Genomic DNA, 15,213 nt, shown 5'->3' with positions numbered 1-15,213 from the left:
TTCTGTTGTGCTTAGCTCCATGCTGATAGTATATTAAAAAAGTGCATAAAACCTTTCCTGAGTATGTTTAATAGTCAATGCAAGCACTCAAATTACAAAATACTGGAAACATCTTAGACAATACAGTACCCATATTATGAAATTAAAGTAAATATTGCTGTTAAATCTATATTTATAATTGCATCGACCATGGGATATCTACTGCACCTTCTAGAGAAGACTTGAAATTTCACATAGCTTTTAAGTACTCTCAAAGGAGAAAATCAAAGCCATTTTCAAGAAGAACAGCACAAGAAAACTGTTTTACACTACATGTTAAAAGCTAGTTTACTCTTCTGTTAATGATTACCTTAGAGTTTTTCAGCTAAATCCTTTATATTTGCATTACATTAAATTTTATTGGTATCTCTACAACACCACTTTTGTTCTATAAGGTAATACAGGAAAGACTGCAAAGCTGATTTTACTATCTGGTGGTAGAGTAAAACACAAGCAATACTTTAAATACTGGAAAAGTTGTTGGTTATTTTTTCCCCAGAACACTTCATAGGACAGTAAACCTGTGTAAACTTCTGGTGACCCCAGAGTTTCAGCAAAATGTTTTCATATTCTTATAATGGCACTTAGGTTTAGGTGTTTGAGAAGTAATCATATTACAATTTCTTCTTCAAAGAAGTGCAAGTTCTAGATTCAGTTCTGCAAATATTTGGCACTAGATCTGAAGAGAAATGCTACAAGGCTTAGCTATAGGCTTAGTGTTTTGCACACATACAGTTTCACAGAGAATAAATCATCAAAGAACCTGGACTACAGAGAATGTTAACCGAGTTATTTAATTGTTGTAAGTCCCTATACCTATCTACAGCAATCTACAACACAGAAGCATACACACAGAAGATGAAGAAACATTTCTTTGAGAATACCATGATGTCAACCCATTTATATTCAAAATACAAATAAGTAAGCTGAAAATCAATGAAAAAGGAGAAGAGCTAGCATCCACAGAAAGGGCAGATGATAATTTTAAGAAGTACAATATAGTCTAGACTAAGTAGGAGGTGGGCTGGAATAGAAAAAAAGATTAAAATATGAGATACAAAAATATAATGAAATAGCCTGGCTTATGTTAATTTTATTATTTAAATAACACTAATATTGAAGTGACTGCAGTCAGAGATAGAAATGCTCTGTTAGAGAGCTTACACACCCACAAGAGGGCCTGGGAGATCTTGCTTGCCCTATGGTGAAGTCCATCATGACAAAAGGATGTTCTCTTGATCATAACTATGCCTAAGTGTAGAGACAGCCATATAAAGAAAGGTTAAAAGTAGCTTTAGCAATACAGACTATAGATGCATGAAGTGAGTTACAAGTTTCCTAAGGCCTCATCTGAAATGCTCCTTATTAAAATAAAACCCAAAACCAACCAAAAAGTTGCCCCAAAACCTGAAAATTATTCTGCTTGCTGCATTTTTTTGCCTTTATAATCATTTTATGGAAAAACAAAAATAGAGAAAAAATAAAGAATAATTCTTCACTGTTCACTACTAAATGGTTTACAAAATTAAGAGGTTTGTTACAAGACCAAAAATCCATGTACCTGGAAAAGGTAAAAAGTAAGGATAACAATCAAATGAAGCTACATCAATGGTCTCCATTCCAGTTTGGTGTTGACCTTATCACTAACAACAGCTCCCTGCCCCTGATCAGCTGTCTCAACATGCCACTAGAACAGCTTCTCAACCTCCACTTAAATGGTAAACTGTGCAATCTTTAGGAAAAGTAATTTTCTGCAAAATCTTCCTATCAATTTAATCCCCACTTTTAGGTTTTGGTAAGAATATTTGTAACTTGTTCCTCTTTTCTCCAACCAATTCATTCAGATCTCATTAGCAAACTATCAGGTGGTATATTATTTAAGAATTTTCATTTCTTTCACTCCTTGAAAAAGGAGAAAATCTTTCAGCTCTGTCTTCAGGCTGATTTGTCCTTTGTCACTTTTACAGGCTCCATAGAAAACATAACAAAGACTCAGGTGATATGATTCCACTGCTAGCATGTGTCTCCTTTAATAAAATATTTGATATCTCTGCCACTGAAACTCATTAGTAAAATGAAAATAGTAATATTGTCCTGTATATTAAGAAAGCTCAACAAGAAGTTCAACCAGAACTTAGACATTACAGAAAATAAAAGATGCTAATTAAAAAGAACAAACATGAGAAAAAGATAGAAACCAGAGTAAGGCTGACTTCTCTGCAGTGTGCTGGTGAAGATGCTCTGTAAAACTACTGAGTATTAAAAGTTTGTGATATGCTGTTTGCTTTGCCACTTTATGACTACTGTCAATCTGAAAATTTTTTAAACTGTTCCTCAAAGTCCATCTGAATAGCCCCATACAGAATCTCAAGGAAGTTTGCTTTAAATAGCATTCAAACTCAAATAAAACATACAGTTCCAAGAGGAAGGATGAGACTGTTTCAAATATATCCAACACTTTTATGATACTGCTGCTGCATTCCTGAATGCATCTTCATTCTTCATCACTCATCATCTTCCATTAAATGTTTTCTTATATATGGCTTAACTTTACTGTGACCTAGAAGCTGTTTTATAGAAATGCTAATAAATATTTTCTATTGAATGCATTTGTAATTGCATTTTATGTTGGGAAATATGACTGCAGAAAAATACTAAGCTGAACTGAAACAATATTGTACTTTTAAGGAATAAAAAACATTTACGTAAAGGCAAAAAATATTCTACTAATGTTTGCATATTCTATAGTTTTGAAAATATGAAAACCAAACTTCATATATTTAAATTAACAATAGATCATCATTAAAAATATAGTGGCAATTACTACAGAGAACCAAACCCAATACTAGTAAGCAATATAAAAGGTTTCTATAAAATGATTTAGGTTAAAAGCAAATTTCTGTAAAGAGCAAAAGGAAAATGTATTGCTTGCCTGGAATATTTGATAATATAAACCTTGATAAATATGAAAGGAGCTGCAGGCTACACTGTCTGTGGAATATGAGTATCAGAAGAGATTATCCTCAGTTGCCAAGTATGCAGACTATAAAATAAAAGGGGAAAATTCTGTCACTAAAGCGACATAACCTCCTGAACACTGAGAAGCTTGCACCAGCTCACTGGTTACAGCTACATGACTAGAAGCTTACTGAACATGCAAACCCATAAACTACTGCTGGAATGTAACAGATTTGGTTGAATAAGAGCAGGCTCTGGGAAGAAAATATTAAGAACAAATGTTCTCAAACTACTGATGTCTTTAAAAGTTATACTTCTCAATATGAAATAAAAATTAAAAATCATTACTAGTAAACTTAATGTAGGCCCAACAATCAAAGAGAAATTACTTAGATCTCTAAGAATGAAGAAAACACCTTAGCAGAAAAGTTTGATTATTCTTATAACCATTAGCATTATGCATTTCATCATCTCAGAACAAAATCCTTACACTTACACAGAAAAATTCAGTGGGGCCTCACAGAGAAATCCAAGATGAAAACAGGTAATATGTGAACCTGCCTGCCTTGCAATATTTTAAAAGGATGATGATGTAAATACTTGTGCTTATTTACATTTAATGACATAATGCTGAAGAAGTAGATTGCAACTATGTTGTGCAAATTTCAGTCCAAATATATTAACAAAACCAGAAAGTTAATTTCTCAAATTCAGACAGATTAGACTAACAGGAAATAATAAAATATAAATTCATGCATGCTTCATAAATTCATAAGTAAGACTCCAGAATTCTATAAAGCACTTACACGGGCTTTTGTTAATTTTCATTCATTAAAATAAGTGCTTAAGTATGTGTTTACATTACATATGTTCTTCACTGAATTTAATTTCAACTTAGAGTGAACAAGTTCTATTTAACTGTAAATGCATTTAAGAGGACCTTTTGTATTCACATTACTGACAAAAGTAAGTTTGGTACCATGGTCATTATCTAGGTTTGTATGAACATAATATTTTTTTTGCTAGATATTTTGCTAGATATTTATTTTTCCCTCAAAATATTGGTATTTTTTTACACTGGCTTGTATACTGAGGATTTCTATTGTTACAGAGGAACTGCACAAACACAGAGCAGACTTCTTACTCCATTTGCTTCTGGACTGATTCCCAGCTTGCACATTTAGACAGGGTTAATAAAAATTTAGATTATGTCTGGATTTTAAAGACTAAATTGAGAATAGTAAACAGGTGATATTCATCTATATTTACTGTATGTTCATAAAGGTTCAAGCAATGTAACCAGATTTTAAGCTTGGCAAAGGCAAACTCCTAATGTTTTCCTCAGCAAGTCCTCAGGAAATTACAGCAGAAACATACGATACCATACTGTGGCTTAAATATTAGAATTTGGTGAAAAATCATTAAAGTTATCTGAGTCACTTTAGAGGAGAAGGTTTAAATTAATAGCAGTATAGCCTTGGATATAAAAGATTTGACCCCAAATGGTTCAGACATTCTGCCTTCTGAAGACTCTTCTCCTGTGCTCTTCATGACCACCTTGTATGTGTCTGAAGAACACATCCTTTCAGAGCGGATTGGGTATTCACACAATAATCTGGTTCATGGATTGAAGTGCCAGAGCCATATGTATGGTTTGTGAAGCAAGGAGACACTGGAGTGCATGAGACAGTTTCAATTATAAATCACTGAGTCCTGTTACAGCATGCAAAAGAATTGTAACATCAACTTTCAAAAGCCTACCTGCTTGTTTTTAAGATAGGAAATTTTTAACAAATTATTGTTAATGAAGAGTTCCAAGGAACCTAATTTCTAAACCAAAAAGCTACTTATTCACAATCAGTTAATATACTTGTGTCCTTACCCCAAAACTGGTCCTAACATTTGTTTTTCTACCTTCTGACTCTCCTCTCTGACATCTCATTCCAAAACCACATACCCAGCATGAGATGGCTGAAGGTACCACCTCTGGACTGATGACAACATTCCACTACATGGAAGCTTTCAAGAAAGAAACCATTGCCTAAACTTTACTTAGCAATTCTGAATAATTTTTATAAAGTTATGCCTAAGTAAAATACAAGCCATCTTGAGTTTTTGTCCTTTGCTCCTGGGACAACAGTGGCTTCTTCAAGACACCTCCTTTGTAAGATGTCCGTGTCTTTTTGGTAACTATGGACCAATATGTTTCAGTGAAAAAGGCTATAGTACCTAGAAAAGGTGGATTCTGTTTTGCTACCTTCATTCTCAAATAAAGCAGAAGAACACTAAAATCTGATTGCAAAACATGATAGTCTCACCCTAAGAATTCATGCAGTATGTATTTACATATAGAAAGAAAAGATTGTTGGGGGGGAGGGGGTGTGTTGTTCCTGTTTCAAAGAAATTATTTGATAAGGAAAATGAATTGCATCTGGAATTATATCCAAATCACCATTTTTAAGTAAATTACCATTTACTTAACAAAGGTAAGAAGTGTATTTTCAGCATGATCAGATAATCACAAGTTCCACAAGCACAGAACGGAATTATATGACACTAAGGTTTTGTTAAAAGGTCAAAGTTCTTCCAATGATATAATTTGTGTGTACCTGATGTAGTTTATACACCACATTTAAAACCAGTAAAGCGTAATGTGAAAACAACTCCATTTTACAGTATTGGTCTACGATGTTCCAGTGAGCCCAGTGGCTTGGAAATACTAAAGTACTTTGACAAGTTTCTCCCCACTCCTCCTGTAGTAGGAGGATGAAAGTATAGGGAAAAGGGCTGGTTGCCACAAAATCTGCTCCAGCCAGCCTTCAGCTGGCAGGAATTCTGGACAGTTTCAACTAAAATATTTTTACATAGGTTTCAAAATGGCACAAATTAAAAAGTTGAAACATATCATGGAACATTCACCTTTTTTAAATGTTACTTTTGTTTGAAATTTGGAATCTTGAAAATGAAGCCAAAGGACTCTTGCCCCTCCTCTTCCCCATTTCCCACAATGATACATTGAGTTCAGACTAGCTTTAAAGCTAAATTTAAGCTACTGAGTTATTATGACTGATATTTTGTACGGTGGAAAAAGAACTGTTGCCTGCAAATTTGCTCTGTATTCTCACTGAATCCTCCCAAAATGGATAGATAGACATGTACAAAGAAAAAAATGCATACACAAAACTTGAATAAAACCTTGAGAGTGTCTTTAAGTAATTACTCCAAATTTTCATGATACAGTAACCTTTTTGCTTCATTAAACACATAGCTTGCTTCACGTATTTTAAAAATTTTGACTTTAAAATCAAACCAGTATTTTAGTAGCCTATGTTTAACCAGGTAAAGGTATACACTACATAAACCCTTTATGTCAAATCCAATGAGCCATGTTTAAAACCTTAATATTCATGCATTTGTCATGCAGAGAAAGGACATTTGTACGCAGATTACCCCCAAAAGCAAAGTGGACACAGTAGCTCCAGGGAAAAGAAGCTGAAAGAAAGGAACAAAATTGTCTGTTGTAACCAATTGCTCACCTAAATAGGATCCACTGTTGTAACCAGCACATTCAGCATCTTCTGGACGAAGGGTAAAAGCATACAGAATAAGAGCCAAGAAATAAAGCAGAATAGTTAGAAGTCCAGCAAAAAATACAGAAGAAATTATTTTTAAAATTACAACTGTACAAAAGCATAGCATTATAAAGCCTTCAATAAGCCATTTTCTTAAAAACATAAAACAATATTTATTGTTTTATATTTTAGCTGGGGATATTCTTGGATTTTTCAGCATGCACACTGATCTTTTTACCTTTTCAAGCAAAAGTTGTGATGACAAAAAACATTGTAAAAAAATTCTAACACTGTATTATTAATGTTTTATCAGTTAATAGAAAATATGCCATGTAAAAGAAAGCAAAACAATTTGATGTAAATCAAGCTTTTTTTTTTTAAACTATACATTATCAGACTTTAGTTTTATGTTTTGGCTCACTGGATTAGACAGAAAGGTTTTTGATCAAAAACACATCCTCTCATTTAATATAAAATAGCTATAATATATATTTTTACATGCCAGAGGCCCTTTGATCAAAAATATGAGCTACAATTTCTAATGCTTTTATAAACAAAAGCCTCTTAAGTAAAAAACAAAACAAAACAAAACCACAAACAACCAAAAAACCCACCAAACCAAACAAAACAACCAAAAAAACACAAGAGATCAGCTACTATTACTTTAACATAGGCTGCAAACATAACAATAACCAGCTACACTCAGAGGGAAACCAGTCTTGATGATAGCACACAGATGAACCTTCTACCATCTCAGAGAAACAGTCTGTCAGTATCAACTAGAAAAGCAAGAGCTCTCATGGCCATGTAATTAACTTCCCCCCATACCAGCCCACCCAAGTGCTGCCAGAATTATTCTATCATACTGGTTTTCTATACAAATCTTGCAGAAGTTCAAGAGAGAGAAAGCAGTTTAAAACAAAGTTCAAATTACTGATCATTAAATGAAGCAACTAGGAATATTCTGGTATTTTTATCTACTTTAAAACATGATTCAATGTATTTGGTGGCAATGTAAAAGCATCATATGTGTAACATCTCTTAGAAACATTGGACTATATTCAATTTAATTCTAAACACATGTTCTCTAAATAAAATTATTGGGCTATTCAGGGAAACTTTTATACATGTACCTTCAATTTCCTCTGAGAAGCACAAAGGAGAAATAGGAAAGGAAATCATTAAATGAAGTGAAAACATAACTTAAGAAAGAAAAGTTAAATCGAAGAAGAAAAATGCACCTACCACACTCAACCGCTTCCTCATCTTAGAACAGCCAAAAAGACAAAGTGTTATTGTTTAATACTTCATAAATAGGAAAAAATTCAGGTATGTAAGCTACTCTCAAATTCTCTTGACAGCACCTATTATATCAAGGCATATACCAACATAACCAGTAGTGAGTTTAACTACACTCAGAAAAGGACATAAAAAGGCATTGAAATACTATGTGCACTTCAAATTTCCCATATGTGATTCTTCCACTATTCATTTGGTAGAAATTACCTTACCCTATTGTCATGGAAGATTTGGTATTAAATACAAAGTTTGTTAGTTCCATTTAATCAGTCTTAACCTAGAATTTCTGAGAATCACTACCATGAACATGATCTCAGTATTTTGCTGCACTTACAGCAAGAGCTGGGACTGCCCAAATCCCAGATGGATTTTGAAAAGGTTTTTTGGTTACGGCTTTTTTTTCTTTTTTTTGAAAGTCTACAATTGCAGCTGAAAACATAGATCTACTGAAGACTCTCTTCTTACTTATAGTAAATCAATAAATTTCTGCTGCCTCAGTAGTAGAAATGCATATATACATTTGTGTAATCATCTTTGGGATTATACAGAAAAGCAAGATAAATATAAGGAATTTGTGTTCAGAAAGATATTTTACATACTAAGATTAAGATTTATAGACAGGTTTAACAATCATTCACATTTCCTTTAGAATGTGGATAAATGGGCCTAAAATATAATAATTTCAAAGACTTTCCATGAAGCATGTATTTTCTCAGAATGTGAAAAATTATTCAAGAGCTATTTTACAATCTTTTATGCATAACTAACGTACAAAACAAAGGCTAGGTCAAAATTCTGCATATATGACCACATAGAAGAGCTCTTCTCATTTCATTATCACAAAATGGACATAAGAGTCTCTTCTGCTGCAGAAAAATACTGTTTTGTACAATCATTTTGTGATACCATTTTTCTTGTGGACTTAATTTTTAAAATATTAATTTTGAAGACTTTTCTGAATCTTATTTAAAGTTTATTTCTATGGTCAAGGCAACCATATGGTTTAAGTTGGCTGGGAAGTCCTCGAAGGTGAACACTCCTTGATTGACCACATCTGGTGCCTTAAAAGAGTGCAGAGTTTTGTAATTTGAAGGTGAAAGTATTAGATCATTTTTTCTTGACCTTAAAAGCTCCCAGTTCTTGACAAATGGCCTAAATCTGGATCTAGCTGGCTTCTAGGTACTAACTCGTTTCTCCTTCTCTGTGATGTACAATAAATTTTTCTATATTTCCATTTCCATGACTTTCAATAGACTGCAATGCATCTTCTGAAAACAAGTCACTACTGCTCAAGGCCAATTCACATAAATAGATTTTAAAAGTCTCCTGAATTCGACAAAGTTATTCGACTTAAGTAGTGAGTGTGCAATTTAAAATACTGTCTGGTATTTTAACACTGGTAACAGGTTTAAAGCCCTCGTTTATGACCATGAAAACCCAGCCCAGGAGCAAAGGAGGTTGCTGTGTACACACGGACAGAGGTCTGTACAGGTGTACACTTGCTCAACCCTGACCACTGCAGACCTCACACACGTCCTGCAGGTGTGGTACATGGTGGAGCTACAGCATCAGGGCTGAGAATGCTGAAAGGAATTCAGGCTTCTGGGCTGCCCCTGCCAGGAAAGGGAACATGCTTATCCATAAATGAAAGACACTAGGATTCCCAAGTGAGACAAGTGATCCCAGAAAGCACAAGCTAAAATGTCTACAAACTGAGCTTTATTGTTTAGATAAAGGCATTCTGAACTTGTGCTTTTTTAAAAAGTTCCTTCTTAATACTGCTCTTAACTTTCTTGGGCTACTCTTAAGTTTCAAAATAACAGAGTCTGTAATGAAAAGGTCTTGGAAATCACTGGTTTTAATAGCGTAATGCAGCTATAAACAGTTATCAACATGTAGCTTCCATTTTGAACTTTACAAGGAACTTTACCAGAGCTATTGCCTATCCCTAGTGAAGTCAGAGGTTACTTGCCAGGAAACTGTATTGTGATTCACTGCTATATACATCTCTGTGCATCTGAAGCACCTGTATGCACGCAACAGTTATGTGTCCAAAGTTCCAAAGTTTTGAGATATGAAAAAACTGGGGCCAATACAGTTTTTAGTTTCACTAAATTGAAGTGGACTGAGAAAGGAAAACTCTTCAGCTGGAAAGCACAAATTAAATACTAAAAGAGGTAAAAGACTAAAGAGGAGGAAATCTGATGGGAAGTAGGAAAACAAAAACGATAACAAAATGAAAAAATACCCAAACCCAAACCATAAGGGAACACGGAACAAATAAAAGACTGAGAAAAGAAGAAATACAGTAAATTAAACGTACTGTGGTAAGAAGGGAGTGGAAGTTACAAAGAAAATACTCATGAAACAGGTTTATGAAATGACAACAAAGCTGTAACAAGACAAATGGGAAAAAAGAAATAGGAAACACAAACACAGTGGAAGCTTAGGTGGTTTTATTCATTTTAGAAAGATTTCAGCATAACCAATAATGCTAAACTACAACAATGAAAACCAGTATAATACACACTGTATTTTTGTATGTACTTTAACTGAAATGTAATCAAGATTTGGTTTTTGGGGGCCTCACCTAAATTATACTACTTAGGAAGCTCAAAACCAGGGCAACTTCCAGAAACATTCTCAATTATTTGGAACAGTCCAGTACCAGATTAAGATTTTTAGCTTTTGTTGACTTTCTTTCAGAAATATTTCCACCAAGCAATTTTACTTAATTGTTTCTCAATCTAAAATTTGATCCAGCAGCTCTGTTCTAGTTTCTTATCACAAACAAGTTTCATTATTCCTTAACCTATACTTTATTTTAATAAGCAAGCAATTGTGACATACAACGGTCAGCATTACATTGAATATATTAAACACTCCTGATTTTTTAGTGATGAACAACCCCATATAGCAATCAACATTTATACTGTTTTGGATGTTTTCATGCTATGGAGTTTTGTAGACTGAATGATACATTATGTTCATGCAATAGGAAATTTAAGATGATCAAATTTAATTCTCTCATAAAGCTATCAGATAACAGTATCTCTATGAAGATAATTTGGAAAATGAAGAAGGATGGTCTTGCAGTGAAGGACAGATCCATTTCCAGTTCTGTCTCACGTGACCTTGACTCAAATGTCATCCAGCTTCAGGTTTCCTTAATTTCTCTGTGGTAGCAGGAAGTTAAGATTTGTAAGGACAGGAGACTTCTGAACAAAAATGCTAATGTGCTAATTTAACTCTATAGGTCTGGTTTGTTTATACTCGTAACTACCTGCAGGTGGGCAATCCAGTTTCAAATATGAACACAGAAAAATACTGAGAAGAAAGGCAGTGTTAAGATTGTGCAGCAATTATAACAAGCACAAGAATCCTACTATACATTTTCCCTAAATGTTTGGTCTTCAAATACAACTAGTACAAAGCATTTATTCTTTTAGCCTGTTTATTTTTTTTTTTTTTGTTGTTGGCAGAACATAATCTTCAAGTCAAAAGACACTTCACTATGGGTAAACTGGGTTACATCTTGTTTGAATGAAAACCATTTGGCTGCACTTAAGTCTTTCCTCTTGCTCACACAATGCCAATCACATATCATAAATCAAAATTGAAAGTAAAATGGGTTTTAAGCCGTAGAAAAACTATATGGTGATGGCTTTATCACAGTAAGTATTTACATTTAGCATTAAGTACACAGAACAAATGTATTTTCATGGAAAAGACATCTCTGAACAACTCTGTCCTATATGCTACATACATATATTAAACTGTACACACAGGGTATGGGTAAACACATATACATATGAACACAGTGCAGAAGTTGACAGAGCTTACAGGCTACACTAGTATAAAATATAAAGTTACCAGTAATTTTCATCAGAGACAACATATACATAATGTAAGAATAAACACAGTAACCACTGTGAAAGCAAAATTATGCTGAAGGAATATAATTTCTTGCCTGATTATTGCAGTTTATAACAACTGCAGACTATTAGGTTATTTGGTTGTTATTCAGAGAATTTTTTTTTCCCTGAAAAACAGTTTATCACTTTTGCCTACAAATTAAAGTAAGCTACACATGCAAGAATGACCAAACCTGTTGGCAGTATCTATTCAGTCAGAGCATGAGTAGTCTTTGTATTGAAGTTAACAGACTGGGAGCTATTAAACAAATAATTCTTCCCTGTATTAAGTCACATGTCACTCCAATTTAGCCAGCATGCAGCAACAGGAGAACTCACAGAGAGAGCTCTGGCTGACAAGCTGTCCAAGCTAGGATCACCACCTAAAGCCAGGAATGCTGTTAAGTATTACAGAGGAATACCAGGTGAGCAAGTTTATGCAGAGCTGGCATTCAGCAGTGGCTTACAAGCTCTGACATGAAAGCCAATTCCACATAGGCAGACACATCTACAGAACATCCCTCTGTACCCCAGAGGGTTCCCTCACACCCACTCAGGTATATGGCTCATTCACCATCCCAGCATGTGCAGGGTTAGTCCTACTCACACAATCTCATGCAACTCTGTTCCTTTACTTTCATTCCATTTTCCTACTTTTTTTCCTATACTCTTATTCTTACAGTTTTTTCCCCAGTATCATTCCCCACAGTATTAATGTACAAAACTGATTTTTGCTGAAAAGTCATTGCTGTTAAGCATGGAAAAAATGTTGAAAATACTTCAGTGGTTTATTATTCTTCTATCACTTCTGCATTAACTCTAAGCCTGGGAATTAACATATCAAACTTATCAGCACGTCAGAACACCTAACAGCCACTAGTCTCATGCATCCAATATTACTGTTGAACTTAACTTTTCTACTAACAATAGCAAAACAAATCAGGTCAGAGTTCTTGTCAGCAATTTTTGCATTCACTGTTTCAAGGACTTTTACAAAGTAAATATATTAGTATTTTATTTAAACAGAATCAACAAGCAACTGAACCATTGCACAAATAGTGACTATAGCAATACTCCTGCATAATATTGTTAATTACATTAATCTAAGAATTTCAAAGCCCATCCTCTGTGGGGTGTTGCTTAATGGGGCTTATGGACAGCTTTTGTTCATGTGTTCTTCCATTGCCCTTGTTGCAATACTTCCTCCTTTTCTTCACCCTCAATACAAAATTTCACTTCCTCTCCTTTCCCTTTATTTTTTTATTCCTACTTTTTCTGTATCTTCCTCTTATCAGCACAGGATCCACCTACATTGCCAGTTTCCTTCAGCTTCAGTCCCAGACACCATTAAACTGTGCATCATCTCCATTTGCACATAAGAAAGTGTGATTTCACTTACCTTTCAATATGGAGTGTACACTGTTCTGCCCCCTTCTCCAGTGTACACAGTATGTGAAATGTTTTTCACTTCAACGGATACAATGTGAAAATGATTATGCTTTATCTTTCAAGAAAAGGGCTAAATGCTAGGATAGGCATGTGTATTTACACATAGAAAGAGTGGAACAGTTCACTTGGCTAATTAAAGTACAAATAAGAATTGGTATTTCCATTAAAAACCGTTCCTTTCAATAACTTAGAACTAGATTGAGTTTGTTTATTTCAGTGCAAATAATTCCTGCAGAAAAAAAAATTGTAGAAAGTATTTTTTTACTTTTTCCTCAATTTGGGTATGCATACAATCATCACCAAAAAAGCCCACTTTTTTTTTCCTTCCAAATGTATGATACATAAATATGTGTAAAGACTAGCAACTACATGCATTGCTATGCTGAAAAGAATGAAAAATTCAAAGTAGGGAACAGAAAGAAGGCTTCCCAGAAGTAATCCAATTTATTTCTTTGCAGGTTTTGAAACAACTAAATTATAAAAGCAAAAACAGTTGTTGACTGTTTCAGAGAGCTCTTTGTATAGATAAATATAACAGTCCTTTCCAGTTCCAGGACTGGCTTGAGAAGAAAGGAAAAAAAGAAGCTATAAGATACTTCATGCATATTATATGGTTTTAACTGATTTTTAGATTAACTTTCCAGTAGAAGGACACTACCACCCTGGAATCCCACCTCAGAAACCAGATCTGACTCACATTTTTTGGGTATTCAAAAAAACAGAATATTTTTAATCAATCCTCCCTATTAAAAACAAAGATACATATCAAGATTTTTTTCCTCATTACAAAAAATGGGATCTGTGGAATGAGTTGACTGACAAGAGCAGACCAACATCCATGGCTACCTGCCACATATCAAGAAAGCTTCCTAGTGCAACTCCCAGTCCTGTCAGGAAAGGGAGTTCTCTCAGCAGTTCTCCTGAAGTCAATAGTTTTTCATCTTTTTTGGAAGCCATAAGAATATCAGCTGGCAGATTGCCCCTTTTTTTCCTCCAAACTGCTAAGAAAATTCAAGTCACATTACTGGATGGGACCCACTGCAATGGCAAGCAGCCTCTCAATATACAGCAAGTTCAGGATGATCTACAGAACATGTCTCTCCACATAATTACCCTTCCAAGCACTGGAAAACCTTATATTAAGATGAAGGATTAAAAAAAACCAAACCTGAATAAATCAAGCTTTATCCATTTCCACCTTCATACATGGGACAAAAAAACCCCAAAATTGAACCCAGCAGTTCTTTCCAGTTTTCTGTTGTCTGTGTCACCTTCCTTACACATTTTTGGTGCTGTCAGAATGCTGTTCAGCTGAGCAATGCATGATTTTCCAGCATCTCCTAGTTTTGGCAAGATGATTGCTGTGCACAAATACAGACATGGCCTCTGTAACTCACAGCTTCACTGCTATGCTTGGTAACACAAAAAAAAGCTGATTAACCTTAGAAAGACCACAAAGGTACAGAGTTTTCCAGCAGAATCTTTTTTAAAATCCAAGTAAGTGGAAGATTTTCCTGAGAGCCATTTGATCAACATCCTAGACCCAATGTTTTTTACTACTGCTGGATTCTGATCCTAAAATGCCATCTCTATGAAGGATCTGAATTCCCTTCCAGCATTAAAAAATTGATTAGTTGTTGAACGAAGGGGTAAATCTCTACTCAGAACAGCATTTCCCCTGTTCTCATGAAACTCTGGCAGACAGAGCAGCAGACTGTCTTAAGAAAAAAGGAAGAGACAGAATGACAAACCTACATTACTCTGCAGTCTTTCCTCCTTCAAGAGGAACCACTGCCTTCTAGATGGTTTTTAGCTGGGACTTGCTCTGTTCAAAGCAATTCCAAGAGTGGACAGTAATAGGCATACTGCTTGACCCTCATGCTCTGTCATGTGTTAAAGGCAAAGAGAGGAGGAGTGGAACTCTTCTCCCTGTTCAAGCTAGTTAAGGCAGTCAGTGGAAAAAGCAGAGACAACAGTAGACA

At 34.6% G+C, this 15,213-nt stretch overlaps 1 protein-coding gene across 1 annotated transcript in view; it reads right to left on the bottom strand.

Annotated features, from left to right (window-relative positions):
* Nucleotides 1–15,213, bottom strand: part of MPP7 (MAGUK p55 scaffold protein 7) — a 105,389-nt gene that overhangs the window by 13,697 nt on the left and 76,479 nt on the right. The window lies entirely within an intron of this gene.

Source organism: Cinclus cinclus, chromosome 1, assembly GCF_963662255.1.
Source record: "Cinclus cinclus chromosome 1, bCinCin1.1, whole genome shotgun sequence".
Taxonomy (NCBI): domain Eukaryota; kingdom Metazoa; phylum Chordata; class Aves; order Passeriformes; family Cinclidae; genus Cinclus; species Cinclus cinclus.
Note: the sequence above shows the minus strand (reverse complement) of the source record. Positions and strands in the feature narration are given on the sequence as shown.